The 27,298-nt window shown below is 36.2% G+C and overlaps 1 long non-coding RNA gene across 1 annotated transcript in view; it reads right to left on the bottom strand.

Moving 5' to 3' along the window:
• Nucleotides 1–26,483, bottom strand: part of LOC309647945 — a 1,188,245-nt gene extending 1,161,762 nt beyond the window's left edge. Inside the window, exon 1 of the long non-coding RNA XR_014256403.1 lies at nt 163–26,483. This is a non-coding gene — a long non-coding RNA (uncharacterized lncRNA). The remainder of the gene's footprint in view (nt 1–162) is intronic.
• Between the last annotated feature and the right edge of the window lie 815 nt (nt 26,484–27,298).

Genomic DNA, 27,298 nt, shown 5'->3' on the forward strand with positions numbered 1-27,298 from the left:
AGAGAACAAACTTATGGACACCAAGGGGGGAAAACCGCGGTGGGGTGGGGATAGTGGTGTGATGAATTGGGCGATTGGGATTGACATGTATACACTGGTGTGTATAAAATTGATGACTAATAAGAACCTGCAGTATAAACAAACAAACAAACAAACAAACACCAAACAAACAAAGAAAACAACTAATACTAAACTTTCTGTAGGTTATTTGTATGGAAATATGTTAATATAAATGTTTCAGACATTACATGAAATTTCTAAAAATCTTATATATTCTGGTATAATGTTATAAATCATAATTCTAGTTATTACTTTAAAATGTATATCTCAGAAATAACTAAATTTCCTTGTCAATTGCATTATTATGAACTTTCATCAAATCTTTAACCATGGTCATTTTTAAGTCTTTTGTCATTTACAGACAGTTCTGGGTGTACTCTGATGCTTTCACAAAAATGTTTCTATAAAAGGGTTTCATTTTCAAGGAATTCATGGTAAAGACTCTGAGAAGTACAGGTTTCTGGTAACTGACTATACTGCTGAACTGAATGAATAAGCACTTTCAGAACTCTAATGGAAAACTGATGAATTCATAAAAGTGCTAACAAAAGATCAGGATGAAAAAAAAATTAATTACATGGGACTGAGTGAACTGATGAGGATGATTATAATTTTTGTGACTTTCTGTTTGAATAATAATAATAAAAAAATCCCACAAGGACTCAGAGGCAAAAAATATACAAATCAATTTTCACTGCAAGGCAAAGGAGCTGTTACAGTGGAGGATTACTGGACTGAATGTCAATATTTTGACATAGTATGAGTGTGTTTCATGTTTGGTAATTGCAATCATTTTTGTGGTCATCCATTTAAAATGCTTGGTGTCAGTTTATTTATCTCTTGTAAAAATAAAATAAAGTGTGTGTGTGTGAGCTGTGGGAAAAAAAAAAAAAAAGGAAACTTTTAAACTCCTGAAAAAAAAAAATAATACATTTAATTAGTAAGTAAAAAAAAAAAAAAAAAAAGGACAGGGAATTATCCATTTATTAGAAAGAAAGACATCTTTTCTGGGACTAAGTTTACTCATAGAATTCAAATTATTTTTGTAAAACTATAGAAAATTCCTCTTTTTTCTTGATAGAACCACTGTAGATATTGAATATATATTTACTGTAGGAATAAGCAAGTACAAAAGTGGATGGAAGGCAGGCCTTCCTGCTTCTGCTCCTCCTCCAACTACATCTATGTCCAACAGATCATCTGCTATCCTGTTAACATGAGTCATGTTATGTCACGCATCTTGCTCAAACCCCCCAATGTAGCTTCCAATCTTACCCTGAGTAAATTCCAGTCATTATGTTGATCTACAAGGTTTAATAAGATTGAATCTTCATTTCTCCTTCAACTTCACCTCCTTCTATATTATCTTTGCTCACTTTGCTCTACCCCTCCAGCCTCCTTACTCATATCCAGCCTACCATACATATCCCAGATGAGAGCCTGTGCACTCTGATTGCTGTACTCTTTACCCAAATGTCACTTAGTTGCCAACTGCAAGGTATTTACTTAAATGTAAACTTCTCAATGAAACATTCCCTGACCACTTTATTAAAAAAGCATATCCTCTGTCAATCTCTGTCTCCATTCTCTGCTTGATTTTTCTCCATAGTACTTATCCCTATCTAGTACTTCACAAATTTACTTAGTTCTTTTCACTGATTTTCTGTATTTACAGATTACAATGTATACATACTCCAAGAGGGTAGGTGTTTTTGGTCTTCTATAGCCCTCAGAATAGGAACACCTAATAGGCATGCAATAAATATTTTTGTATGAGTGAATGAATCAAGCCAACTGTCCTGATAGTTTTGAATGCTCATGCAATTATTTTTGTAAATGAACACAGGATATATACAGTTACTTTAATTAAAGCAATGAATATTTTACAAAAACGTCATTACCCAGGGAGATTCTTTCAGAGCACACCTCATTTTCAGCCAAATAAACAAGCAAAGTGAATCATGACTGGAAGTCAGTGGTCAAATATATCTCACATCTGACAATGAAGTTTATTAAAGTTTTGTGCATAAACTCTAAAATTATTGAGTCTTTGGTTAAGAAAAACTTTCATTATATTCAAACTAGTAAATATCCATCATAAAGCTGTCCACAACTTCTGCACTTGGCTTTTCCCTGTATAATAAACTCTGTCTCATTTCTAGTCTCATCACAGTAGTTATCTACATTGCATTCCTTTGAAATGATAAAAGAGAAATACATATGAAACTGAGGGTGTTGTTTACTTCAATTGTTATTGACTAAAATCAATGTTTTGATTGCCATTGACTTCTACATGGAATGGCAAAATGTTGGTACTGAAGGACACATAATAATCTGTCAGCAAGGCATGACTAAGAAGAGATAAATAAGAATATCTTGAAATGAGAGGCTCTTCTCTATGTTTGAATATCTCATTTGTGGTGAGCCATCTTTACAATTAGTGCTAAGTATGACCCACAGGTGACCAGATGATGAAATGTCTCTACATTCTTTTCAAAGCCTATCATAAGTGGAATGGATTAACAAAATGATGAGTGACACACAAATTAGTTTGGTTAACTTCCAAGCATACCACATTAAATAAGCTTTTGCCCAGCTTAATTTATAGAGAATTTCTTGGTCTTTAATAATAAACAAAAGGAGAATCTTTTACTGCAAAATATATTTTACAAAATTTCTATAGAAAATGAGGTTTCTCTTATTTCCCAAGCCTTCTAGTTTTCTTGAAATTATTAGCTAAACCAACCTTAAATGTTCATTATATGTCTATTGGACTCAGATTCAGCAAGAATCAACCAATGTGCCAAAGGGGTTTGGGGCTTCAGTTGAGAGAAAATTAGTGGGTCTTTGATTCTTTTCCATTATCCTATCCTAATAAAAAGGTGTTGCTTATTTAATAGCTTGATTGATTTAAGGAATAATTATTAAGTACCATTAGCTAGATATTGTTCCATGTTTCCTGCCATTCAGGAGCTTATTCTCTGGATGTCAAAATGGCCAAAACAGTACAGACAATTGAAAAGTCCATACGGCATTAACAGATTGCAGTGAAAGCTCAGAAGATGCTGTGATTCTCATGGGCCCGAAAGAGCTTTTCTGAGAAGATGATTGTGACAATCAGTTTTGCTAAGGAATAACCAGTCTGACTCAAACTCATGAAGAAAAAACAGTCCTGATAGCCACCTCACCCCTAAAAGCAGAATATTTTTTTTGTCATTTGGATGATACGGGATGGAAAATAAAACAATATTTCAAGAACATCCAGGGTAAGGAGATGCCAGGGAAAAAACAAATGGCACATGTGGGAGGACATACATAGTTATATGTGTGTGTGTGTGAATCTGTGAGCTTTTTGTGTGTCAGTATGCCCCAGTATGTGAATGTACAGGTGCAAGGGATCACTGGACTGTGAAAGGGTGACTATTCCACTACTGATAGCATACTGTGGTGGTCATAGTCAGGTCTTCCAGGCATGGTGCCCACTTGGTCTTGTAGACAACCAAGAATGCATGTCTACAGATTGGTCATTGCTGTAGAGTTACAATGTGACAGAGTATCATGCATTAATAAAATACCATGTGCACAGTGATACTGAGTGGCATAGGTGGGGTAATATAAAACTGTAACAAGGCAGTAGACAGTATTGGATATAGGAGATGTGGCTGACTAAATGCAGTTTTCCAGTTTTCTGATAGGTTCAGAATGACATAGCTCTGAGTAAGGTTTCATTCACAACTTACCCCAACCAGAGCAGCATTGACACCAACACAAGCACTTCTATGAGTTGATAAGTAAGACTTGAGAAGCCGTCCTCACTAAACATTTCTGAGGCTGATGTTTTGCCAAAAATATCATTTGATCGCATCTCACTAACTGTTTTTTGGGGGTGTATCTGCAAACTGGCCTTATATATACTTTTCTTTCTTTCTTTTTTTTTTATTGTTTTTTAAAAAATTTTATTTTATTTTTTTATACAGCAAGTTCTTATTAGTTATCTATTTTATACATATTAGTGTATATATGTCAATCCCAATCTCCCAATTCATCCCACCACCACCATGCCCCCCCACCCCACATTCCCCCCTTGGTGTGCATACGTTTGTTCTCTACATCTGTGTCTCTATTTCTGCCGTGCAAATCTGTTCATCTGTACCATTTTTCTAGATTCCACATATATGCATTAATATACGATATTTGATTTTCTCTTTACTTACTTCACTCTGTATGACAGTCTCTAGGTACAAGTACATCTCTGCAGATAACCGAATTTCATTCCTTTTTATGGCTGAGTAATATTCCATTGTATGTATGTACCACATCTTCTTTATCCATTCCTCTGTCAGTGGGCATTCAGGTTACTTCCATGACCTGGCTATTGTAAACAGTGCTGCAATGAATATTGGGGTGTATGTGTCTTTTTGAATTATGGATTTCTCTGGGTATATGCACAGTAGTGGGATTGCTGGGTCACATGGTAATTCTATTTTTAGTTTTTTAAGGAACCTCCATAAAAAAAAATCATAAATTCTTGTAGACATTGTTGTTTGTAGATTTTCTGTTGATGCCCATTCTAACAGGTGTGAGGTGATAACTCATTGTAGTTTTGATTGGCATTTCTCTAATAATTAGTTATGTTGACCATCTTTTCATGTGCCTCTTGGCCATCTGTGTGTCATCTTTGGGGAAATGTCTATTTAGCACTCCTGCCCATTTTCTGATTGGGTTGTTTGCTGTTTTTAATATTGAGCTGCATGAGCTGTTTATATATTTTGGAGATTAATCCTTTGTCTGTTGATTCATTTGCAAATATTTTCTCCCATTCTGAGACTTGTCTTTTCATCTTGTTTATACTTTCCTTTGCTGTGCAAAAGATTTTAAGTTTCATTAGGTTCCATTTTTTTTTATTTTTCTTTTTATTTCCATTACTCTAGGAGGTAGGTCAAAACATATCTTGCTGTGATTTATGTCAGAGTGTTCTTCCTATGTTTTCCTCTAAAAATTTTACAGTGTACGTTCTTTAATTTAGGTCTTTTTTCCATTTTGAGTTTATTTTTGTGTATGGTCTTAGGGAGTGTTCTAATTTCATTCTTTTACATGTAGCTGTACAATTTTCCCAGCATCACACATTGAACAGACTATTTTTTCTCCATTGTATATCCTTACCTCCTTTGTCATAGATTAGTTGACCCTAGGTGCGTGGGTTTATCTTGAGGCTTTCTATTCTGTTCCATTGATCTATATTTCACTCTTTGTGCCAGTACCATATTGTCTTGATTACTGTAGCTTTGTAGTATAGTCTGAAGTCGGGGATTCTGATTCTTCCAGTGCCGTTTTTTTTCCCTAAATATTGCTTTGGCTATTCGGGGTCTTTTGTGTCTCCATACAAATTTAAGACTTTTTGTTCTAATTCTGTACAAAATGCCATTGGTAATTTGATAGGGATTGCATTGAATCTGTAGATTCCTTTGGGTAGTTTAGATATTTTCACAATATTGATACTTCCAATCCAAGAACATGACATATCTCTCCATCTGTTTGTGTCATGTTTGATTTCTTTCATCAGTGTCTTATAGTATTCTGAGTACAGGGCTTTTGCCTCCTTAGGTAGGTTTATTCCTAGGTATTTTATTCGTTTTGTTTTGATGGTGAATGGGAGTGTTTCCTTAATTTGTCTTTCTGATCTTGCATTGTTAGTATATAGGAATGCAAGAGATTTCTGTGCATTAATTTTGTATCCTGCAACTTTACCAAATTCATTGATTAGCTCTAGTAGTTTTCTGGCAGCAACTTTAGGATTATCTAGGTATAGTATCATGTCATTTGCAAACAGTTACAGTTTTACTTCTTCTTTTCCAATTTGTATTCCTTTTATTTCTTTTTCTTCTCTGATTGCCATGGTTAGGACTTCCAATCATATGTTGAATAATAGTGATGAGAGTGGACATCCTTGTCTTGTTCCTGATCTTAGAGGAAATGCTTTCAGTTTTCCACCAAAGAGAATGATGTTTGCTGTGGGTTTGCTGTATATGACCTTTATTATGTTGAGGTAGGTTCCCTCTATGCCCACTTCTGGAGAATTTTTATGATAAATGGGTTTTGAATTTTGTCAAAAACCTTTTCTGCATCTATTGAGATCATCATACGGTTTTTATTCTTCAGTTTGTTAATATGGTGTATCAAATTGATTGATTTGCATATATTGAAGAATCCTTGCATCCCTGAGATAAATCCCACTTGATCATGGTGTATGACCTTTTTAATGTGTTGTTGGATTCTGTTTGCTAGTATTTTGTTGAGTATGCATGTATATTCATCAGTGATATTGGTCTCTAGTTTTCTTTTTTATGTAATATATTTTCATGGTTTTGGTATCTGGGTGATGGTGGCCTCATAGAATGAGTTAAGGAGTGTTCCTTCCTCTGTAATTTTTTGGAACAGTTTGAGAAGGATGGGTGTTAGCTCTTCTGTAAATGTTTGATAGAATTCACCTGTGAAGCCATCTGGTCTTGAACTTTTGTTTGTTGGAAGATTTTTAATCACAGTTTCAATTTCATTACTTGTGATTGGTCTGTTCATGTTTTCTATTTCTTCCTGGTTCTGTCATGGAAGATTATAACTTTCTAAGAATTTGTCCATTTCTTCCAGGTTGTCCATTGTATTGGCATAGAGTTTCTTGTAGTAGTCTCTTATGATGCTTTGTATTTCTGTGATGCCCATTGTAACTTCTCCATTTTCATTTATAATTTTATTGATTTGATTCCTCTCCCTCTTTTTCTTGATGAGCCTGGCTAAAGGTTTATCAATTTTGTTTATCTCCTCAAACAATCAGCTTTTAGTTTCCTTGATTTTCGCTGCTGTTTTCTTTGTTGCTATTTAATTTATTACTGCTCTGATCATTATGATTTCTTTCTTTCTACTAACTTTGGGTTTCGTTTGTTCTTCTGTCTCTAGTTCCTTTAGGTGTAAAGTTAGAAATTTTTTTTAAATTAATGACAAAGATTATTTTTTAATTAATTAATTTATTTATTTATTTATTTTTGGCTGTGTTGGGTCTTTGTTTCTGTGGGAAGGCTTTCTCTAGTTGTGGCAAGTGGGAGCCACTCTCCATCATGGTGCATGGGCCTCTCACTATCATGGCCTCTCTTTTTGCGGAGCACAGGCTCCAGACGTGCAGGCTCAGTAGTTGTGGTGCATGGGCTTAGTTGCTCCACGGCATGTGGGATCTTCCCAGACTAGGGCTCAAACCCGTTTCCCCTGCATTGGCAGACAGATTCTCAACCACTGTGCCACCAAGGAAGCCCAGGTTAGATTTTTTATTTGAGATTTTTCTTATTTTCTGAGGTAGGATTATATTGCTATAAACTTTACTCTTAGAACTGCATTTGCTGCATCCCATAAGTTTTGGAGCATCGTGTATTCATTATCATTTGTCTCTAGGTAATTTTGATTTCCTCTTTGATTTCTTCAGTGATCTCTTGGTTATTAAGTAGCGTATTGTTTAACCTCCATGTGTTTCTGTTTTTTATGTTTTATTCCCTGTCATTGATATCTAATCTCATAGTGTTGTGGTCAGAAAAGATGCTTGATATGATTTCAATTTTCTTAAATTTACTGAGGCTTGATTTGTGACCCAAGATGTGATCTATCTTGGAGAATGTTCCATGCGCACTTATAAAGAAAGTGTAATCTGCTGTTTTTGGATGGAATGTCCTATAAATATCAATTGAATCTATTAGGTCTATTATGTCATTTAAAGCTTCTAATTCCTTAATAATTTTTTGTCTGGATTATCTGTCCATTGGTGTAAGTGAGGTGTTAAAGTCCCCCACTATTATTGTGTTACTGTCGATTTCCTCTTTTATAGCTGTTAGCATTTGCCTTATGTATTGAGGTGCTCCTATATTGGGTGCATATATATTTATAATTGTTATATCTTCTTCTTGGATTGATCCCTTGATCATTATGTAGTGTCCTTCCTGGTGTCTTGTAACATTCTTTATTTTAAAGTCTATTTTATCTGATCTGAGTATTGCTACTCCAGCTTTCTTTTGATTTCCATTTGCATGGAATATCTTTTTCTATCCCTTCACTGTCAATCCGTGTGTGTCCCTAGGTCTGAAGTGGGTCTCTTGTAGACAGCATATATATGGGTCTTGTTTTTGTCCATTCAGCAAGACTGTGTCTTTTGGTTGGATCATTTAATCCATTCACGTGTAAGGTAATTATTGATATGTATGTTCCTATGACCATTTTCTTAATTGTTTTGGGTTTGTTTTTGTAGTTTCTTTTCTTCTCTTGTGTTTACCACTTAGAGAAGTTCCTTTAACATTTTTTGTAGAACTGGTTTAGTAGTGCTGAATTCTCTTAGCTTTTGCTTCTCTCTAAAGCTTTTGATTTCTCCATCAAATCTGAATGAGATCCTGGCTGGGTAGAGTAGTCTTGGTTGCAGGTTCTTCCCTTTCATCACTTTAAATATATCATGCCACTCCCTTCTGGCTAATAGAATTTCTGCTGAGTAATCAGCTCTTAACCTTATGGGTGTTCCCATATGTGTTTTTTGTTGTTTTCCTTTGTTGCTTTTAATATTTATTTTTGTCTTTTATTTTTTTCACCTTGATTACTGTGTGTTTCAGCATCTTTCTCCTTGAGTTTGTCTTGCCTGGGACTCTCTGCACTTCCTGGACCTCAGTGGTTATTTCCTTTCCCATTTTACGGAAGTTTTCAACAATAATCTCTCAAATATTTTCTCGGTCCTTTCTCTCTCTCTTCTCCTTCTGGGACCCCTATAATGTGATGCTGTGGTGTTTAATGTTGTCCCAGAGGTCTCCTAGGCTGTCTTTATTTCTTTTCATTCTTTTTTCCTTATTATGTTTCACAACAGTGAATTCCACCATTCTGTCTTCCAGGTCACTAATCCATTCTTCTGCCTCAGTTATTCTGCTATTGGTTTCTTGTAGTGTATTTTTCATTTCAGTTATTTTACTATTCATTTCTGGGTTTTTGTTGTTGTTGTTGTTGTTGTTGTTCTTTAATTCTTCTAGGTCTTTGTTAAATATTTCTTGCATCTTCTCGATCTTTGCCTCTATTCTTTTTCCGAGGTCCTAGATCATCTTCACTATCATTATTCTGAATTCTTTTTTTGGAAGGTTGCCTGTCTCCTCTTCATTTAATTGTTTTTCTAGGGTTTTATCTTGTTCCGTCATCTGGTATGTAGCCCTCTCCCTTTTCATTTTGTCTATCTTTCTGTGAATGTGGTTTTCTTTCCACAGGCTGCAGGATTGTAGTTTTCTTGCTTCTGCTGTCTGCCGTCTAATGGATGAGGCTATCTAAGAGGCTTGTGTTAGCTTCCTGATGGGAAGGACTTGTGGTGGGTAGAGCAGGGTGTTGCTCTGTTGGACAAAGCTCAGTAAAACTTTAATCCACTCATCTGCTCATGGGTGGGGCTGAGTTCCCTCCCTGTTGGTTGTTTGGGCTGAGGCGATCCAGCACTGGCATCTACAGGCTCTTTGGTGGGGCTAATGATGGACTGCAGGAGGGTTCATGTCAAGGAATACCTCCCAGAACTTCTGCTGCCAGTGTCCTTGTCCCCACAGTGAGCCACAGCCACGCCCTGCCTCTGCAGGAGACCCTCCAACACTAGCAGGTAAGTCTGGTTCTGTCTCCTATGGGGTCACTGCTCCTTCCCCCTGGGTCTTGATGTGCACACTACTTTGTGTGTGCCCTCCAAGAATGAGTCTCTGTTTCCCCCAGTCCTGTTCAATTTCTGCAATCAAAACCTGGTAGCCTCCAAAGAATGGTTCTCTTGAAACTCCTCCTCCCATTGCTGGACCCCCAGGTTGGGAAGCCTGACGTGGGACTCAGAACCTTCACTCCAGTGGGTGGACTTCTGTGGTATAATTGTTCTCCAATTTGTGAGTCACCCATCCAGCAGTTATGGGATTTGATTTTATTGTGATTGTGCCCCTACTACCATCCCATTGCATCTTCTCCTTTGTTTTTGGATGTGGGGTATCTTTTTTGGTGAGTTCCAGTGTTTTCCAGTCAATGATTTTTCAGCAGTTAGTTATGATTCTGGTCCTCTCACAAGAGGGAGTGAGCACACATCCTTCTACTCCACCATCTTGACCCAATCTCCTCACTAACTCTAAATTGCATGTTTATTTTAGGAATAAACACATGAGTATTCATCTCCATGAAATCTCAAGCCCAGTACTCTTCATGATCACAAAATAAACAAAGATAAAGATATATGTCTGTATGACTATTTAAAGGGTGAATTAATATTGCTTCCAAAAAGTATACATAATGCCTCTTAAGGTAATTTTTAACCAAGAGGAAATGAAATGTATTTTGACTAGTAGAGTGTGGGAAGAGATGAAGTACATGATATTGAAATAAGTTGTTCATAATCACTGAAGATCTCTACCATTTAGAGATAAACATTTTTATGCCAAATTATTGGGTAATACATAGGGAAGAAGTAATTATGTTTTATACCCTTGGTGTGTTATTCAAGAGACACTAGAACAGGGATGGCAAATGGTTTAATCTTGAGTCATCATACCTCTCCTTTGATAGTGCTGCCTTGAAGGCTAAGCTAAGATGGATTCTGATGTAATGTCCTGAATCAGCTGAAAAGTTGAAATGATCCACAAGCAAAGAGAGTGGAAAAGTTTGAGGAGGTACATGTGTCAAATATGTGCTGTCCCTGATGCTGAACAGTTTAAAATAAAATATTATACTTCACTAAGAAAAATAATAATCACTCTTAACATGGTAAAGATAGCTAACAGAAATAGGCAGGAAGAGAATGACTTAACCCCCTTTTGTTGAGAGAAAAGCCTAGCATTTGTCACAAATCCTAATGTTTCCTTTACTAATATCTAGTAACTTTGCTCTGACTTGACAGATATCAGGATTTCACATTAATGGAGACAAACCGGGACTTAACATCTTGGGTTATTGAAAGAAAAAAAAAATTAGGTAATTTTTTGAAGCTCATTAAACTATGAAACTTAAAATCATTTTTCATTGGCCTAAGGAATATTTCAAAAGCTCACAAGTTCAAATGACTAGAGATGAGAAAAACATAAAGTGAATTTTCCTCAAGTAAAAAAAAATAAACTTTTGTGCTTCATTTTTCTTCTTTAGGATAAATGACTCTCAACAAGTATTATTATCTCTACTTGTTTCAAATCTATATATATACATCTTCAGAGAAATATTTTAAGTTATTTACAAATGGTTTTTTAACTATCGCAACACTGTTTTCATGAGACTTACTCTCTTGCTTTTTATTTTCTCTCAGCACAGTGGTGACTTCTAGTTCCTCTTCATCTCCATGACCTCTAAATGTTAGAGAGTCCCAAAGCTCACTCCTTAGACCTTTGCTTTTGTCTATACTCACTTCCTTGTTTAACTCATGGCTTTATATATCATCTATATACTGACAATAACATCTTTTCAGTCAAGAATTACCTCCTGAACTTGAGATTTCAACTGCCTACACAATATCTTCAAATAGATGACTAACAAGAATCATAAACTCAACACATTCTAAACCAATTTCCTAATTTTCCCTCAGTCTGCTCAGATGCATCCAGTTTAGTTCATGGCAACTTCATCCATCCATTTGGGGATGGATAACACCTTTGTATTGACCTCGTATTTTCTATTTCCCCTCATACCAACTATCCAATCCATTAGAAAATCGTATTGACTCTATCTTCAAGACATATCCAGAATCCATCCACTATTCATTGTTTCCACCCCTCTCACCTTATTCCAGACTACGGTCATCTCGTGCCAGGTTATTGTCAGACGTTTCCATTTCTACCCTTGTTTTCTACAGTCTGCAATTCTCACCACAGCAATAATTTACTATTGTAGCTGAAACAAATTATCATAAAATTAATGACTTAAACCAGCAACCATTTATTATCTTGGAGTTTCTATAGGTCTGAACTCCAGTGCAGTATGGCTCATCTGGTCCTCTGTTTAGGCCAAATCAAGGTGACAGCAGGGTTGTGTTCTTTTTAGAGGCTTTAGGGAAACATATGCTTCCAAGATGGTTCAATTTGTTGGCAGAATTCAGTTCCATGCAGTAGGTCTAACATTCCAGTTTTCTTGCTGGCTTTTGGTTGAGTGTGGTTCTTGGGTTCTAGAAGCTGCTCACATTCCTTGGTATGTGATCCCCTTGTTCCATCTTCAAAGCTAGCAATGGTGGGTGGCACCTTTCTCACACTTTGAATTCATCTCTGCCTCTCCCTCTGCCACATCCCTCTGACTAACCAGATGGAGAAATTTCTCTGCTTTAACGTCTCAAGTGATTAGACTGGACCTGTCCAGATAAGGCCTGTGATCTTAGTTACATTTGCAAAGTCCCTGCATAGCAGAACCTAGATTAGTGTTTAATTGAATAATTAGGAGAAGGGAAACTTAGAGAGTATCTTTAGAATTCTACCATAGTAACCAAACGATCCCATTAAAACACAAAGTAGATTATGCTTCTCCTCTGCTCTGTATTATATAATGGTTCTTATTTCATGCAAAGTAAAAACCAAATTTCATAGAATGGCTTCCAAAGCCTACACAACCTCTTCTCCCATTACCTATGACTTCATTTTTTATTTTCCTTACTATTCATATTTTCCTCTAAGGAGAAGACATTTTTGAATACTTTAGTCTCTTTGAAGAACTTTAAATACATTAAGTAAGCATACCTTTTATCTATGGTTTTAAAAGTAAGGTTTTAAAGTTTACTTTTTAAGTCAATTTTGAAAATTTTATTTGTATAAACTAGTTTTTCTCAATCTCAGCAGTATTTCCACTTTGGACCACATTGTTCTTTGTTGCAGAGGCTGTTCTGTACATTATAGGATGTTTAGTACATCCCTGGTTTCTACTCACTAGGTACCATTAGTACAGCCCAGTTGTGACAACCAAAATTTCTCCAGACATTGCCAAATGTCTCCTGGTTGGCAAAATTCCCACTGGTTCAGAACCACAAAATGTCAAGATAAATTTCTTGTTATGCAGCAATGCCAAAATGCAGGCAGGTACTAGTTCCTTAAATTTCTAATTTTAGAAGTTTCATGATTTCTTTTTTTAATACATTTATATAAATATATTATATTGGAAATATAAAACAAAGGCAAGCACTTTCTATATTAATGAACAACCTTCATTCAGTAAAGAAATATGAATCAAAGATAAGTTAAAAAATGAAAACAAAGTAATAAAACTGAAGAGGTGGACTGTAGGAATTACCAGTACAGAAAAATATGTGGGCTAGTAAAACAAATATATATGGTCACCATCATTAGTCCTCTTTATATTAGGTTAACAAAACCTGTCTTTATGTGAATGCCTGATATTAATATCCAATATCCATGTTTTAGAAAATCCATTTTCAGTAAACTAAGGCTTCATGTTTAAGAAGTCTCTACTAAATATTTAAACTGCACCATGAGTAGATTTTAAATAGGAGCTTAGTGCATGTCCTCTGGCATTTGGCTTAAGGTTAGTTATGTAAACTCTAGGATACTGCAAGATTTGGGAAAATAAAACTCTAATAAATAAATCCAAGTTATTCTCAAGTGTTTTGGTGGAAAAATTATGTATGATGTAATAGTCACTTGCTATTTCTGATTTCTGGAAAATAACAAAAGTATTAGTTCAGAAAGAGTGCAAAGTTAAGGACACTCTTGTAGCAGCAGGACAAAAAGAAATAAAACCTTTGGACACAATGACTAGCCACGATGATTGAAAAAGTTATCTCCAAGTTCATCAAGAATATATGTACCTTTAAATTAAATATCATTAAAAGCACAAAGAAATGTTTTCATTTTTACCAGCTTGTGGGCATACTAATGATGCTCAGAAATAAAAATTCAAAATCAACTACACAATTATTGTTAATATTTTTGAACAAATTAGCTACATTTAGAAAATTATTAGAGTTGAATTTTTACTATTTAACATCTTTTCTAAAACGATTTGAAGTATATGTAATTCCATGTTTTCAGTTAAGCAAAATTAATACAATATTGAATTTTAATTGTTATTGATTTACATTTAGAGATGTGCAACATCAGTAGTTTTAGAGAGACTTTCAGTTATCAATATACAGTCTGCCATTCAACCAACATTTCCTGAGGGTCTTCTTTATGCCAGCAACAGTTCCTTTGCAGGAGTGCACACAGAGACCTGGTTCCTCAGTCATGGATCTTGTGTTCTAGTGGAGAAAGAAAGCAAATAAACAAATTAACAAATAATGAGTAATAAAACATGAGGCAGTGATAACAATAAAGATGGAAAAATAGAAAGGACCTGAGTGTTAATTAGACCATGAGGTTCGGGAGGGCTCCCACAAGAAGTGATTCTAAACCAAGCCATGAATGACAAAAAATTTTTTGAGATTCCAGGGAAAAGAAATAACTACTATGCTTTGTATAATCAAGCACTTCTTAGGTGTACGATGGAGTGTTGAGACTCAGTGTTGGAGTCCAAAGCATAATGTTTCTCCTTAGAATAATGGAAGAGACAAAAGTAAAACTGAACCAGAATAGGCTACAGGATCTGCTTATTAGTGTGTCAGCAGCTGCCATTATTTTTGCATATATCCTTGAAAAATGATACTTTCGTGACCTTCTTGCTGATTCTTCAGGAAGAAATGAATCCTATGATTTACAAATAAAAAGTTCAGAGTTCCCAACCAAATACAGGAAGCACTTTGGAAAAGTTCCAGTTTCTGTGGAAGGAAGATCAAAATTTCAAAGTACGAAAACCAGTAATCAAATACCCAATAAAAGTTCAAAAGGGCTCTAAGATCAAAGAGAATGATGTGGTTGAAATCAAAGAAATAATTGTAACATTTGTAGGTCCTGGAGTCATGGGGAGAGGCGTGAAAGAGAGTTCCAAATCCAGGGGGTTGTAATTGTCCTGTAATTTTGAAGAACATACCCATTTCAAATATGCTGTCTTATTTTCTCCAGAGACAAACTGGTATCTGTCAAAACACTTGTCATGAGTTTGAGCTGCTGAAACTTTTTCTATATAAAAAGAGTCTAATATTCATGAGTGGGAACTCACTTTAAATTTGGGGGACGGAAGTTATAATCAGCTCCTTCTCCTGAAGACCACATGACTCTCTATATATGCCTGATCTTTCTATACTGATTTGGGAATATGAGTCACTAAGTGAAGTGCCAGGGAAAGTTGAAGCTGGAAATTAGGTAGAAATAAAAGTCAGGAATCAAGTAAGGAAAATGAATTTCTGTTGACATCTTCAAAGGCAAGTAAAGCATCTCTGAGTTAAAACCTCTTCTCTCTGCTCTATTATAATTCATTTGCAGTATATACCACTCACCTCCTCCAAACCTCATTCCTAGACACCTATAACCCCCGGTAATTTCTTTATGAAATTAACTATAGACATTAACTTTTTACAATGGTCAATCATTAAATTTGAACATTTTTAAATCATTGATATGATCAGATTATTTTCCATGTTTCTTATCTAAATGAATAACTTTCCATTTGAATTCTTGAGAATTTCTGTGCACTCTAAAGGACCTGAATAAGTATGATTAAAAGAAAAATTAGGAAGATAAAAAAAAAACACACTTTTGGTTTTAAAATAAAACTTCGAAAGTAGAATGAACAGAAAAGTATGGATCTCAGAGGAGTCAAGATGGCAGAATAGGAGGATGTGGAATTCATCTCTCCTTACAAGTACATCTACAAATGGAACAATTCTGACAGAGCCCCTGCTGAACATTAGCAAAATAATTTGGACACCTAAAAGGACAAGAAAATCCTCTTGCAACTGGGTAGGATGAAAGAAAGAAAGAAAAAAAGAAAAGAGGAATCAAAAAAGGGACCAGGAACACTGGAAGCTGAAAGGGAGGGGAGGTCCCCACTCTCAGGAAAACTCCTTAACAGTGGGGAAATCAGCTGGGACAGAAAGGGACCTTCAGGGGATCAAAGGAGAATGCAGCAGATGTTCTGTGGAAGGCAGGACAAAGTAAGAACTCCACACACGTTCTGTGCTGCAGCTCTGTGCACCCCGGGCTGAGTCATGAGTCTCCTGTTGCAGAGGGGGGCTGGGTGCTGGCAAGTGGAGTTTGGAGTGTGGACCCAGGGAGGGGACAGCTACTGGTTGTGAAAAGACAGCCTGAAGGGACAGGAATAAGGAGCTCCACAAACAGGAAAAAGAAGTGAGACATCATTGTTGAGTTGCTTGCAAGGGGCAGGGCTGCCATTGCAACCCCTTTCCACACCCGTCAGTTTCTTCAGCCTCCACGAGCACTGGGAGGGGCACCCATCTGAGCAGTCTCACATGTCCTTCAGGCCAAGGCCTCCTCTGCCCGCATAGGCTCCAGGGTGGGATGCCGCCCATCCCAAAGCCTCCTTGGGAATCAGCCCTGGACGCCCCTGCCTAAGATAGGAATCTGCCAGTGCTGGTGGGGGCTGAGTGATAAAGCATGTGGTTAAGAGGGCAGGTCCAGGTAAAGGACCTCTGTTGGCTGCACGGATGTAGCAGAGGGGATGGGAGTGAGGGGATGTGCGACCAGGAATGCCCCTAGAGGAAGCGTTTTCTGCCTAGAAAACGAGGCACCTTTGTTGAGTGGCGCACAAGGGGCTGGGCCACTGTCACCCCCACACACCAGGTCCTGCCTCTGCAGGCACTGGGAGGGACTCCCAGCAGAGCAAACAAGCCCCAGTCTGTTGTAACTGCCTGCCTGTCCCCGCTACCACAGGCAATCCAAGCACACCCCAATTGTGGCCAACGTAGCGCTCCCCAGCCTGAGGGAGTAAATGTGCCCCAATCAGCCACTGTTTTCAATTCCCATCACCTGGGTGGGGAACAGACTCCTGAGGGAAGAGGAATGGAAATCTCTCCGTGCAGCTGCTGCACAAGCCACAAATTAAATCCCCTCAATAGGCTTGGTAAATCCTGCATCTGTGGAATATCTGAATAAACAACAAGTGTTCACAATAAGACTGGCGTAGCTGTAGCAGCAGTAGACATTGGTGGTAAGTACACATGGGAGTTACAGCTCAGAGTCTGAGCTGACCCCAGAGTGCCCACAACTGGTCCAGAGACCCACCTAGAGGTATCCACCTTGACACCAAGACCCATCTCCACCCAGCTGTCTGCAGGCTCCGGTGCTGGACACCTCACACCAAACAAACAGCAAGATAGGAACACAGCGCCACCCCCCAGCAGACAGGCTGCCTAAACTCCTACTAAGCTCACAGAGACCCCAAAACTCTCCACATGATGCAGCACTGCCCATCAGAGGGAAGAGACTCAGCTCCACCCACCAAAGCACAGACACCAGTCCCTCCCACCAGGAACCCTACACAAGCCCTTGGACCAATCTTACCCACCAGGGGGCAAACAATAGAAGCAAGAGGAGCTACGACCCTGCAGCCTGTGGAAAGCAGACCATAAACACGGTAAGTTAGACAAAATGAGATGACAGAGAAATATGTTGCAGAGGAAGGAGCAGGGTAAAAACCCAAAATACCAAATAAATAAAGAGGAAATAGGCAATCTACTTGAAAAATAATTCAGAGTAATCATAGTAAAGATGATCCAAGATCTCATAAATGGAATGCAGGCACGGATCAAAAAGGTACAAGAAATGTTTAAAAAGGACCTAGAAGAGCTAAAGAATAAACAATCAGTGATGAACAACACAATAACTGAAATGCAAATACACCAGAAGGAATCAATAAAGAAATAACTGAGACAGAAAAACGGATAAGTGAGGTGGAATATAGAATACTGGAAATAACTGCCATGAAGCAGAATAAGGAAAAAATAATGAAAAGAAATGAGGACAGTCTCAGAGACCTCTGTGACAACATTAAATACACCAATATTCGAATTATAGGGGTCCCAGAAGAACAGGAAAAAGAGAAATGGTCTGAGAAAATGTTCGAATAGATTATAGTCGAAAACTACCCTAACATGGGAAAGAAAATAGTCACCCAAGACCAGGAAGCACAGCGGGTCCCAGGCAGGATAAACCAAAGGAGAAACATGCCAAGACAATAATTAATCAAATAAGATAAATTAAATACAAAGAAAAAATATTAAAAGCAGTAACGGAAAAACAACAAATAATATACAAGGGAATCTCCATAAGGTTATCAGCTGATATTTCAGCAGAAACTCTGCAGGTCAAAAGGGAGTGGCAGGATATATTTAAAGTAAAGAAAGGGAAAGACCTACAACCAAGATTACTCTACCCAGCAAGGATATCATTCAGATTAGAAGGAGAAGTCCAAAGCTTTACAGACAAGCAAAAGCTAAGAAAATTCAACACCACCAAACCAGCTCTACAACAAATGCTAAAGGAACTTCTCTAAGTGGGAAACACAAGAGAAGAAAAGGACCTACAAAAACAAATCCAAAACAATTAAGAAAATGGAAATAGGAACATACACATCAATAATCACGTTAAATGTAAATGGATTACATGCTCCAACCAAAAGATGCTGCGTGGATACAAAAACAGGACCTGTATATATGCTGTCTACAAGAGACCCACTTCAGACCTAGGGACACATACAGACTGAAAGTGAGGGGATGGAAAGAGATATTCCATACAAATGGAAATCAAAAGAAAGTTGGAGTAGCAATTCTCATATCAGACAAAATAGACTTTAAAATAAATACTATTACAAGAGACAAAGAAGGACACTACATAATGATCAAGGGGTCGATCCAAGAAGAATATGTAACAATTGTAAATATTTATGAACCCAACATAGGAGCACCTCAATACATAAGGCAAATGCTAACAGCCATAAAAGGGGAAATTGACAGTAACACATAATAGTGGGGAATTTTAACACTCCACTTACACCAAAGGATAGATCACCCAGACAGAAAAAGCAGTAAGGAAACACAAGCCTTAAATGGCACACTAGACCAGACAGAATTAATTGTTATTTGTAGGACATTCCATCCAAAAGAGCAGAATACACTATCTTCTCAAGTGCACATGAAACATAATGCAGGATAGATTACGTCTTGGGTCAGAAATCAAGCCTCAGTAAATTTAAGAAAATTGAAATCATATCAAGCATCTTTTCCAACAACAACGTTATGAGATTAGGAGTCAGTTATAGGAAAAAAACTGTAAAAAACACAAACACATGGAGACTATACAATACACTACTAAATAACCAAGAGATCACTGAAGAAATCAAACAGGAAATTAAAGAATACATAGAAACAAATGAAAACGAAAACAAGACAACCCAAAACCTATGGGATACAACAAAAGCATTTCTAAGACGGAAGTTTATAGCAGTACAATCCTACCTCAAGAAACAAGAAAAATTTCAAATAAACAACCTAACCTTACACCTAAAGTAACTAGAGAAAGAACAACAAACAAACCCAAAGTTAGTAGAAGGAGAGAAATCATAAAGATCAGAGCAGAAATAAATGAAATGAACAATAGCAAAGATCAAGGAAACTAAAACCTGGTTCTTTGAGAAGATAAATAAGATTGACAAACCTTTAGCTAGACTCATCAAGAGAAAAAGGGAGAGGACTCAAATCAATAAAATTAGAAATGAAAAAGGAGAAGTTACAATTGACACTGCAGAAATGCAAAGGATCATAAGAGACTACTACAAGCAACAAAGAAAAGTCCAGGACCAGATGGCTTCACAGATGAATTCTATTAAACGTTTAGAGAAGAGCTAACACCCATCCTTTTCAAACTCTTCCAAAAAATGCAGAGGGAAAAACACTCCTGACCTCATTGTACAAGGCCACCATCACCCTGATACCAAAACCAAATATATCACATACAAAAAAATTACAGGCCAATATCACTGATGAACATAAATGCAAAAATACTCAACAAAATACTAGCAATCTGAATCCAACAACACACCAAACAGATCATACAACATGATTAAGTGGGATTTATCCCAGGGATGCAAGGATTCTTCAATATATGCAAATCAATAAATGTGATACATCATATTAACAAATTGAAGGAGAAAAACCATATGATCATCTCAATAGATGCAGAAAAAGCTTTTGACAAAATTCAACACCCATTTATCATAAAAACTCTCCAGAAAGTGGGCATAGAGGGAACCTACATCAACATAATAAAGGCTAATATGAAAAATCCACAACAAACATCCTTCTCAATGGTGAAGAACTGAAAGCATTTCCTCTAAGATCAGGAACAAGACAAGGATGTCCCCTCTCATCACTATTATTCAACATAGTATTAGAAGTCCTAACCACGGCAGTCAGAGAAGAAAAATAAATAAAAGGAATACAGATTGGAAAAGAAGAAGTAAAACTGTCACTGTTTGCAACTGACATGATACTGTACATAGAAAATCTTAAAGGTGCCACCAGAAAACTAATAGAGCTAATCAATGGATTTAGTAAAGTTGCAGGATACAAAATTAATTCACAGAAATATCTTACATTCCTATACACTCACAACAAAATATCAGAAAGAGAATTTAAGGAAACAATTCCAGTCACCATTGTAACAAAAAGAGTAAAATACCTAGGAATAAACCTACCTAAAGAGGCAAAAGACCTCTGCAGAGAGGTATGCAGAAAACTATAAGACACTGACGAAAGAAATCAAAGATGACACAAAGAGATGGAGAGACATACCATGTTCTTGGACTGGAAGAATCAATATTGTCAAAATGACTCTACTACCCAAGGCAATCTACAGATTCATTGCAATCTCTATCAAATTACATTTTTGTAATGTAAATGTAATTTGGCAAATGGCATTTTTCACAGAATTAGAACAAAAATTTTTCCAATTTGTATGGAAATACAGAAGACCCTGAATAGCCAAAGCAATCTTGAGAAAGAAAAATGGAGCTGGAGGAACCATGCTCCCTGACTTCAGACTATCCTACAAAGCTACAGTAATTAAGACAGTGTGGTACTGACACAAAAACAGAAATATAGATCATTGGAACAGGATAGAAAGCCCAGAGATAAACCCACACCCCTATGGTCACCTAATCTATGACAAAAAATGCAAGAATATACAATGGAGAAAAGACAGCCTCTTCAATAAGTGGTGCTGGGAAAACTGGACAGCTACATATAAAAGAATGAAATTAGAACACTTCTTAACACCATACACAAAAATAAAGTCAAAATGGAATAAAGACCTAAAAGTAAGGCCAGACACTACAAAACTTAAAGGAAAACATAGGCAGAACACTCTTTGACATAAATCGCAGCAAGATCTCTTTTGCCCCACCTCCTAGAGTAATGAAAATAAAAACAAAAATTAAAAAATAGGACCTAATGAAACTTTAGAGCTTTTGTACAGCAAAGAAAACTATAAACAAGATGAAAAGACAACCTTCAGAATGGGAGAAAATATTTGCAAATGAAGCAGCTGACAAAGGCTTAATCTCCAAACTATACAAACAGCTCATCCAGCTAAATATCAAAAACACAAACAACCCAATCAAAAACATGGGTGGAAGACCTAAATACACATTTCTCTGAAGAAGATATACAGATGGCCAAGAGACACATGAAAAGATGCTCAACATCACTAATTATTACAGAAATGCAAGTTAAAAGTACAATGAGGTATCACCTCACACCAGTGAGAATGGCCATCATCAAAAAATCTACAAACAATAATTGTTGGAGAGGGTGTGGAGAAAAGGGAACCCTCTTGAACTGTTGGTGGGAATGTAAATTGAAAGAGCCACTATGGAGAACAGCATGGAGGTTCCTTAAAAAACTAAAAATAGAACTACCATATGACACAGCAACCCCACTACTGGGCATATACCCAGAGAAAACCGTAATTCAAAAAGACACATGCATCCCAATGTTCAATGTAGCACTATTCACAATAGCCAGGACATGGAATCATCCTAAATCTCCATCAACAGAAGAATGGATAGAGAAGATGTGGTACATATATACAATGGACTATCACTCAGCCATAAAAAGGAATGAAATTGGGTCATTTGCAGCGATGTTGATGGACCTAGAGGCTGTCATACAGAGTGAAGTAAGTCAGAAAACAATTATTGTATATTAACACATATATGTGGAATCTAGAAAAATGGTATAGATGATCTCATTTGCAAAGCAGAAATAGAGACACAGACGTAGAGAACAAACATATGGGTACCAAGGGGGAAAAGGGGTGGGATTGACATATATATACTTTTGATACTATGTATAAAATAGATAACTAATGAGAACCTACTGTATAGGACAGGGAACTCTACTCAGTGCTCTGTGGTTACCTAAATGGGAAGGAAATCCAGAAAAGAGGGGATATATGTATACATTTAGCTGATTCACTTTGCTGTATAGCAGAAACTAACACAACATTGTAAAGCAATTATACTCCAATAAAAATTAAATAAATAAATAAATAAATAAATAAATAGTTGAATGAACAAAATGATGGCATTTATTTCCCCCAGGTACATTACCAAATTATTTTTAAATTCCTGTGGATGCCTGTGAGTAATAGAAATTACTCTTTAAAGTTATTTATTCAGAAGTTCTTTCTACCTGTTTTCAATGATAAAGCCATATGGTTAATTCATTTGTTTAAAAGTGAACAAGACTAGGTCATAGTGCTTTGCAATTATTTTTATAAGTATATGTATTTTTAAATGGTGATTCTGATCTCTGTGATGATATATGAATAACTTCCACTTGGTTGATTGGTTAACCAATGTTGGAAGCTCATTTTAAAATAGGAAATAGTAATTTATTATGTGGATAAATTGTTAACTGACAGTGATTCTTAAAATGGAACATTTTTTCTTCTCACTATTGAGATGCGAATCCTAGCATCACTAAATATTTACAGTCAAAGGCCAAACTTGTCTTTTGAAAAAAGTTAATATTAAACATTGACATCTTTAAGTATAAAATGACAGGGTAATTTGTTTTGTTACCAGGGATTTGATTAATTGCATTTTAGCAAGGAATAATTCCTATAAGCATATATAAATGAGGTGTGGACAAAACTATTGTGTAGGGAATTTTGTATTTGTGTATATTAATTGCCTGGGTTTTCAAGGATGACTGATGCATTTTAATTCAAACTTCAAATGCCCTTCAAATGAACAACCTGTGCCTGAATTTAAATCCTTACAAAGAAATAGCATTAGAAGCTCTACTTTCATTTTGTAGGTAACTAAGAATATGAAACTGTCTCTTTTTTTTCTCATTTTTTTTCAGATTAACCTTAGCCTACTGACTATCAAATTTTTAAATGCATCAAGAACATTTTTTGTCTGAAAAACATAGCTTTTGTTAATAGGCAAAGTTTCAGGGTTAAGGAAGAAAACATAAGTAAAAAGTGTTATCCCAAAGCTTCAAAAATTCACTTCCTCAAAATCAAGCATTGGTAATAAAATAAATGAAATAAATTTCCCCTGCTGTCTTCTTTGTACCAATACACTTACTTTAGGATACGTGACAAGATTTTTTTCAGTGAGTCAGCCCAATCTTAGTTATTTAAATGAAGTTGAATAATCAATCCAAAAAACCCGCCTAAGTTTTATCTTAAAACAATCATTTTTCCAAGTTTTTCCTATTATTTCCTGGCTAACTGAATCAGAAATGTTGGTTTTTAAAATATTTTTGATAGATTTTCTTTACCTGTTTTTGTAACTTCATTTCCAATTCTGACAAAATCGGGGAGTGCTAAAAATAACAAACGTGACTAATTATCAATTACCTGCAGTAAAGCGAAGCAAAAGGGGAGCTGGCATGATGGAATAAATTACATCCACTGCTAGTTTAAAAATCCAATTTTAACCATTACTTTCAACCTCCTTCTTATTAACAAATAAAATTGGACTTCTCTAAGTTCCATTACCTCTTCCTTCATCTGAAAAATCCCCTGATGGAGTTGCTGGCATAAAGATAAATATTCCAAAGACAGGAAAGAGAGGATAGAAATGGAGCAAGAAATATGGATCCTTTGCATACTTGATATTTCACTCCAAATCTATAAATAAAAAATAAATAGTTGAATGAACAAAATGATGACATTTATTTCCCCCAGGTACATTATCAAATTATTTTAAAAGTCCTGTGGATGCCTGTGAGTAATAGAAATTACTCTTTAAAGTTAATCTAACAAAAAATATCAGATGTAAGCAAAAATTCTTAGAATAAAATGTAATTTTTATGAGGTGACAATCTTGCCTGAGATCTGTGTTATTCTCCAACATACATATACATTCCTTTGTCCTTTAAATTTAGGTGGTGTTGGGATAGAAAGAAGGATAGGTGTATAGATTTATGTGATAAAACAAATATAGCAAAATTAAATTAAAATAAATCTAGGTGAAGTGTACAATTTTTTCAACTTTTCTGCTTGAAATTTTTCATAATAAAATTTGGGAAATAAAATCAGAATTCTAAAAGAAATCTCCTCCAAATAAATTTAATATAATATTAGAAGATAATTAAATATTGCATGAGTTGGTTTTCTCTGACCATATCAAGTGCTTTCAAATATATGGAACTACTAGAACCTTTATACATTGCTGGAGGGAATGTAAAATGATACAACCACTTTAGGAAACAATTTGGCACTTTCTTAAAAATTTAAACATATAATTACCATGTAAACCAATCATTCCTCTTCTAGGAATTTACTCAAAAATATTTAAAAAATAAAAAGAGCTTTGCACATAAGAGCCAAACACCAGAAAGAACTCAAAATTCTACCAACATGTGAAAAACAGTTTATCCAAAGGAATAGTTATCAGCAATAAAAAGGAATGGGATATTGATACATGCAGCAATATGAATGAACTTCAAAATCGTTAGTCTGAGTGAAAAAGGCTAAACAAACGTACATAATCTGTGCTTGCAGATAATTCAAACTACTCTATAGTCTGAGTGAAAAAGGCTAGACAAATATACATAACCTATGCTTACAGATAATTCAAGCTACTCTATAGTGACACAAAGTCCATCAGTGATTCCCAGGGTACAGGGTGGACAGAAGGAAGGATGAATTACAAAAGGGCACAAGGAAACTTTTGAGGATGATAGAAATATTTATTGTGGCCATGTTTTTTGGGTAGATGCATATGTTGAAAATGGCCAAGTTTTACACTTTAAATATGTGCAATTTAGTTTACTTCAACTATGCCTCAGTAAAATTACCCAAAAAAATGGCATGAATTGGGCTTTTCAAGCATACTTCAACACACAAACAGAAATATTTCAGGAGCACTATAAAGTAATATGAAGAACATTATAATTTTTTAAAATGATATATATAGGGATTTCCTTGTGCAAAATGGCTTTTAATGGGTATCATTTCCAACCATGGGCATGCATTTTGTTAGATACACCAGTTTTGTGGACATGCTTTGTAATCGTGCAAACTGTACAGTCACAGAGGATTCTTAGCTTGGTTTAATGCTCTGCTGTTGCCATCTTAAAATTCTTAATAATTTTTTTTTCACCAATGGGTCTTTTTAATATATGAATTTATTTATTTTTGGCTGTGTTGGGTTTTCGTTGCTGCACATGAGCTTTCTCTAATTGCAGCAAGTGAGGGTTACTCTTCGTTGCAGTGCACGGGCTTCTCATTGCTGTGGCTTCTCGTTGCAGAACATGGACTCTAGGCTCGTGGGCTTCAGTAGTTGTGGCACTCAGACTTAGTAGTTGTGGCTCGTGGGCTCTAAAGCACAGGCTGAGTAGTTGTGGTGCACCGGCTTGGTTGCTCTGCGGCATGTGGGATCTTCCCGGACCAGGGCTCAAACCTGTGTCCCCTGCATTGGCAGGCGGATTCTTAACCACTGCGCCACCAGGGAAGTCCCATAAAATTCTTAATAATTTTTGAACAAGGGGCCTCTCATTGTCATTTGCTACTGAATCTGACAAATTATGTAACCAGTCCTGTGCCAGAGGCAATTTAATAGAACTAGGCCTCTTGGTAATAAAGAGTAGATCTGCACTCAAAGCACGTCTGTTCATGGTTTGGAAATTCTACAAGGGAAAAGGTATGGAAAATTAGATTGCACAGAGTGGATTTTTGGTATCATTAGTAGGATTGAACGTTTATCGACTCAAAGCACATGCTAAATGAAGACTTTCCTGACCAAACCAGGCAATAACAACATTTGGAGCTCTAGATAGTTAATGAGTAACTCTCAGCAGGTCAAATTACTTTCTTTTTTTTTCTCTCTATGTCAAGGTATAAATTATACATCATTCCCCAGATGTGTGATGGTAGTTGGAGGCCACCTCTAACAGTTATTAGACAGCTGATGCTATACATGTTATTTGCTCTTGGGCTTTGCAGAGACAAACATGTTAAACCATCCACCACAGATGTTTCTTCTACCACAATTACTGAAACAGCCATGTACTGTAGTAAAATAGAAATGATTATGAGTGCTGAAGTTTTTCAATCTCCCTCCTTTTTTTTGTTTTTTGTTTTTGGTTTTTTGGCCAACAGGCGTGATGAATATCAACAAACCAATCCTGTACTATCAACAAGAGAAGCTGATTAATAATGTATCACCGGGAAACTTGCTGGTATTTCTTTGTGAAACAAAATTTTACCTTCTCTGTTTCCTCTCCCACTTTAAAAGCTTTAGGTTTTTGTATATCCAGAGTAGAGGTCAAGAAGGAGCACTTGCCTTAGCTATACAGAAACTGACCACAACAATAAGTCCTGAGTCACTTGCTTGATGTCTTGCTTGTAGCTAGGTACAGCTGCCTTTTAGAGACTGGTTATAAAAACTTTCTAAGGCTTTGCTGAGCTGTGAAACTTGTTCCTCACCAAAAGAAAATACAGACAATAAAAATCCAGGAGCTGAAACAGAAAGAAAAAGGTAAGTTGTTCACATTAATAATCAGGAATTGGGCTGGCAATAAGGATCAATTTATTATCATAATGGGTATTATATTTCACATTTCATCATATAGGCATATTGTTCATATTGTTGAGGAAACTAATGTAAACGCATTATTACAGATTAGAGTCAGAACTCAGAGGACATTGTGTGTACAAGCACAGTAGATTATTATCTAAGAGCAATATCACATGATCTGGAGTATTTCACAAAAATGAATTTTATGTATTAAATATTGACAACTTGTTCTACCCAGTGTACAGGACTGACCTTGAGCTGATTATTGGCTGGTTGACTGGCTGAGGAAGAGGCTTAAGATTTGCACCTGCAA

This window comes from Balaenoptera physalus (genome assembly GCF_965194825.1).
Source record: "Balaenoptera physalus genome assembly, chromosome: 18".
Taxonomy (NCBI): Eukaryota; Metazoa; Chordata; class Mammalia; order Artiodactyla; family Balaenopteridae; genus Balaenoptera; species Balaenoptera physalus.